Source organism: Schistocerca serialis, chromosome 4 (assembly GCF_023864345.2).
Source record: "Schistocerca serialis cubense isolate TAMUIC-IGC-003099 chromosome 4, iqSchSeri2.2, whole genome shotgun sequence".
Taxonomy (NCBI): Eukaryota; Metazoa; Arthropoda; class Insecta; order Orthoptera; family Acrididae; genus Schistocerca; species Schistocerca serialis.
The window spans coordinates 916,789,836-916,795,835 of NC_064641.1; positions in this window are offsets into that span (position 1 = coordinate 916,789,836).

Here is a 6,000-nt window from a genome sequence, read left to right on the forward strand (position 1 = left end):
TAATGTACTGGGAGTCTCAGAAATGAGATGGCCAAACGCTGGCGACTTTTGGTCAGGGGATTACAGAATCATACACAAGACAGTCCCAGGATTGCAGGAGTGGGAATTATCCTCAATAAAGAGATGGGGTTAAGAGTAAAACGATTTGTTCAACATAGTGAGAGGACAATTTATGTCAAAATGGCTCTGAGCACTATGGGACTCAACTGCTGAGGTCATTAGTCCCCTAGAACTTAGAACTAGTTAAACCTAACTAACCTAAGGACATCACAAACATCCATGCAGGCAGGATTCGAACCTGCGACCGTAGCGGTCTTGCGGTTCCAGACTGCAGCGCCCTCAACCGCACTAATTTATGTCAGATTGGAAACTAAACCAAGAGACACAATCATAATCCAAATATACATGCCAACTACGAGGCACGAGGATGATGAAATCGACATGATGTATGACCACCTTGAAGAAGTAATTGGCAGAATTAAAAGAGCAGAAAACCTTGTCATCATGGGAGATATGAATGCCGTTGTTTGGGAAGGTAAAGAAGAGGATGTGGCAGGGAATTTTGGATTAGGGTTAAGAAATGAAAGAGGCTATAAACTTGTGGAATTCTGCCAAAGAAATAAACTTTGCATTACAAATACCTTCTTTAATCATCATCCAAGAAGAAGATATACTTGGAAAATGCCAGGTGACATTAACAGATATCAAATTGACTTCATATTAGTGAAGCAAAGATTTAAAAAACAAGTTAAGGACAGCAGATCATATCCAGGCTGTGATGTGGAAAGTGACCACATAATCGTTATGATGACGACTGAACTAAATTCAAGAACATTAAAAAAAGAAGTATATGTAAATGGAATTTGACAAACCTGAAAAATGAAAATACACTGAAGCACTATCAACTAGAAACAGACAAGAAAACAAATACAAAGGGCTGCAATAACATCCAAAGCAGCTGGGAAAAAATAAAAACTGGTATTTTAGAAGCAGCAGAAGAAGTACTAGGAAAAGAAAGGACAGAGAAAAGGAAGGAATGGATCACTAATGACCTACTAAATATGATGGAAGAAAGTAGGAAATTAAAAAATTCTGTGAAGAAGGAAGACCAAGAGAAATACAAGAGTCTGAAGAACAGAATCAACAGAGAGGCAAAACAAGCAAGAGAAAAATACCTTGATGATCTCTGTATTTCAGTTGAGGACAACATGAGAAAGGGAAATATTGACAAGGCCTATAAATGTGTGAGACATTGCTTTGGAGACAGAAGAAACAAGTGTAGGACTGTGATGGATGAAAATGGCAATATGTTGGATGACGACGATGAAGTTGCAAGAAGATGCAAACAATATATAGGATAACTGTACAGCGGACCAGAACTGTCTGAAAACATCATGGAAGAAGAAACAGAAGTAGATGCACACAATATAGGTGAACCTATATTAAAGGAAGAGTTTGAACTAACTCTGAAAAAATTGAAAAACAACAAATCGCCTCGTATAGACAATATCCCAGCCGAACTTCTGAAATCTGGAGGAGCAAAACTGAATCAGGAGTTGTATAAATTTGTTTTTTACATGTACGAGCAGGGTAAAATTCCTACAGACTTACAGACTTTAAGAAAAACATGATCCCCATTCCAAAGAAGGCAAATGCTACAAGATGTGAAAATTATAGGACACTCAGCCTAGTTACTCACGCCTCTAAAATAGTAACCTCAATTATCCTAAAACGCACAGAACAAAAAGTCGAAGCTACACTCTCCGAAGACGAGTTTCGATTCCGGAAAGATAGAGGAACCAGAGAATCAATATTTGCTCTAAAACTAATAATAGAGATACGACTAGATAAGAACCTGACAACATACATAGCTTTCGTAGATGTAGAGAAAGCCTTTGATAATGTTAAATGGGATAAAATGTTTGAGGTACTCAAAAAAGTAGGAATAGACTATAAAGATAGAAAAATGATATGGAAACTGTACAAAAACGAGACAGCAGACATCTGTGGACGGACAAAACAAGAAGAGGTGCAGATACGGAAAGGTGTCCGACATGGTTGCGCACTATCCCCTGTTATCTTTAACCTATACATTGAAGAGGCGCTGAAAAAAGCAAGGGGAAATTCACAGACAGGTGTAGTAATTCATGGCCAACGAACAGATATGATAAGTTAGGCCGATGATATAGCTGTTCTGGCTGAAAGTGAAAAAGACCTTGTAGTCCTACTAAATTGTTGTTGTTATGGTCTTCAGTTCTGAGACTGGTTTGATGCAGCTCTCCATGCTCCTCTATCCTGTGCAAGCTTCTTCATCTCCCAGTACTTACTGCAACCTACATCCTTCTGAATCTGCTTAGTGTATTCATCTCTTGGCCTCCCTCTACGATTTTTACCCTCCACACTGCTCTCCAATGCTAAATTTGTGATCCGCTGATGCCTCAGAACATGTCCTACCAACCGGTCCCTTCTTCTTGTCAAGTTGTGCCACAAACTACTCTTCTCCACAATTCTATTCAATACATTCTCATTAGTTGTGTGATCTACCCATCTAATCTTCAGCATTCTTCTGTAGCGCCACATTTCGAATGCTTCTATTCTCTTCCTGTCTAAACTATTTATCGTCCATGTTTCACTTCCATACATGGCTACACTCCATAGAAATACTTTCAGAAATGACTTCCTGGCACTTAAATCTGTACTCGATGTTAACAAATTTCTCTTCTTCAGAAACGCTTCTTGCCCAAACTATTTATCGTCCATGCTTCACTCCCATACATGGCTACACTCCATAGAAATACTTTCAGAAACTACTTTCTGACACTTAAATCTATGCTCGATGTTAACAAATTTATCTTTTTCAGAAACGCCTTCCTTTCCATTGCCACTCCACATTTTATATCCTCTCTATTTCGACCATCATCAGTTATTCTGCTCCCCAAATAGCAAAATTCCTTTACTACTTTAAGTGTCTCATTTCCTAATCTAATTGCCTCAGCATCACCCGACTTAATTCAACTACATTCCATTATTCTCGTTTTGCTTTTGTTGATGTTCATCTTATATCCTCCTTTCAAGACACTGTCCATTCCGTTCAACTGCTCTTCCAAGTCCTTTGCTGTCTCTGACAGACTTACAATGTCATCGGCAAACCTCAAAGTTTTTATTTCTTCTCCATGGATTTTGAAACCTACACCAAATTTTTCTTTTGTTTCCTTTACTGCTTGCTCAATATGCAGATGGAATAACGTCGGGGAGAGACTACAACACTGTCTCACTCCCATCCCAACCACTGCTTCCCTTTCGTGCCCCTCGACCCATAACTGCCTTCTGGTTTCTGTATAAATTGTAAATAGCCTTTCGCTCCTTGTATTTTACCCCTGCCACCTTCAGAATTTGAAAGTGAGTATTCCAATCAACATTGTCAAAACCTTTCTCTAAGTTTACAAATGCTAGAAACGTAGGTTCGCCTTTCCTTAATCTTTCTTCTTAGATAAGTCGTAAGGTCAGTATTGCCTCACGTGTTCCAACATTTCGACGGAATCCAAACTGATCTTCCCCGAGGTCGGCTTCTACCAGTTTTTCCATCGTCTGTAAAGAATTCGCGTTAGTATTTTGCAGCGGTGACTTATCAAACTGATAGTTGGGTAATTTTCACATTTGTCAACACCTGCTTTCTTTGGGATTGCAATTATTATATTCTTCTTGAAGTCTGAGGGTATTTCGCCTGTCTCATACATTTTGCTCACCAGATGGTAGAGTTTTGTCAGGACTGGCTCTCCCAAGGCCGTCAGTAGTTCTAAGGGAACGTTGTCTACTCCGGGGGCCTTGTTGCGACTCAGGCACTCTGTGCTCTGTCAAACTCTTCACGCAGTATCGTATCTCCCATTTCATCTTCATCTACATCCTCTTCCATTTCTATAATATTGTCCTCAAGTACATCGCCCTTGTATAGACCCTCTATATACTTCTTCCAACTTTCTGCTTTCTCTTCTTTGCTTAGAACTGGGTTTCCATCTGAGCTCTTGATATTCATACAAGTGGCTCTCTTTTCTCCAAAGGTCTCTTTAATTTTCCTGTAGGCAGTATCTATCTTGCCCCTAGTGAGATAAGCCTCTACATCCTTGCATTTGTCCTCTAGCCATCCATGCTTAGCCATTTTGCACTTCCTGTCGATCTCGTTTTTGAGACGTTTGTATTCCTTTTAGCCTGTTTCATTTACTGCGTTTTTATATTTTCTCCTTTCATCAATTAAATTCAATATTTCTTTTGTTACCCAAGGATTTCTACTAGCCCTTGTCTTTTTGCCTACTTGATCTTCTGCGGCCTTCACTACTTCATGCCTCAGAGGTACCCATTCTTCTTCCACTGTATTTCTTTCCGTCATTCCTGTCAATTGTTCCCTTATGCTCCTCCTGAAACTCAGTACAACCTCTGGTTTAGTCAGTTTATCCAGGTCCCATATCCTTAAATTCCCACATTTTTGCAGTTTCTTCGTTTTTTATCTACAGTTCATAACCAATAGATTGTGGTCAGAGTCCACATCTGCCCCTGGAAACGTCTTACAATTTAAAACCTGGTTCCTAAATCTCTGTCTTACCATTATATAATCTATCTGATACCTACTAGTATCTCCAGGATTCTTCCATGTATACAATCTTCTTTTATGATTCTTGAACCAAGTGTTAGCTATGATTAAGTTATGCTCTGTGCAAAATTCTACCAGACGGCTTCCTCTTTCATTTCTTAACCCCAATCCATATTCACCTACTATGTTTCCTTCTCTCCCTTTTCCTACTCTCGAATTCCAGTCACCCATGACAATTAAATTTTCGTCTCCCTTCACTACCTGAATAATTTCTTTTATCTCATCATACATTTCATCAACTTCATCATCTGCAGAGATAGTTGGCATAGAAACTTGTAGTACTGTAGTAGGCATTGGCTACGTGTCTATCTTAGCCACAATAATGAGTTCGCTATGCTGTTTGTAGTAGCTTACCCGAACTCATATTTTTTTGGCTCTTAGCACTATGGGACTTAACATTTATGGTCATCAGTCCCCTAGAACTTAGAATTACTTAAACCTAACTAACCTAAGGACATCACACAACACCCAGTCATCACGCCTCCTATTTTTTTTATTCATTATTAAACCTACTCCTGCATTACCTCTATTTGACTTTGTATTTATAACCCTGTATTCACGTGACCAAAAGTCTTGTTCCTCCTGCCACCGAACTTCACTAATTCCCACTATATCTAACTTTAACTTCTCCATTTCCCTTTTTAAATTTTCTAACCTACCTGCCCGATTAAGGGATCTGACATTCCACGCTCCGATCCGTAGAATGCCAGTTTTCTTTCTCCTGACAACGACGTCTTCTTGAGTAGTCCCCGCCCGGAGATCCGAATGGGGGACTATTTTACCTCCTGCTGAATAGAATGGATAAAGTTACGGGGGAAGAATATAATACGAGAATTAATAAAGCAAAAACAAAAGTAATGGCATGCGACAAAAAAGATCAAGTGAAAGTCCAAGTTCATGTAGGCAATGAACTGCTTGAACAAGTTGATAAATTTACTTATCTGGGCAGTAATATTACCAGGGATGGAAGGAGCAAGGCAGAAGTGGGAATTGCTCAAGCAAAGGCTGCTTTTAACAGGAAGAAAAACATCTTAACATCTAAGAGCATCAGCCTTGAAATCAGGAAAAGATTTCTGAAATCATATGTGTGGAGTATGGCATGCTATGGGTGTGAAACATGGACTCTCGGGACAGAGGAAGACCAGAAGCTAAATTCTTTTGAAATGTGGTGCTATAGACGCATGCGCAAAATAAAATGTACCGACAAGGTCGCAAACGAAGTGGTTCTGCAAAGAGCAGGTGAGAAGAGAAGCTTCTGAAATTTTCATTGTTAAAAGAAGAGTGCAATTTACAGGTCATCTATTAAGACATAAAGGACTCCTGAACACAATCATAGAGGGATATGTCGAGGGAAA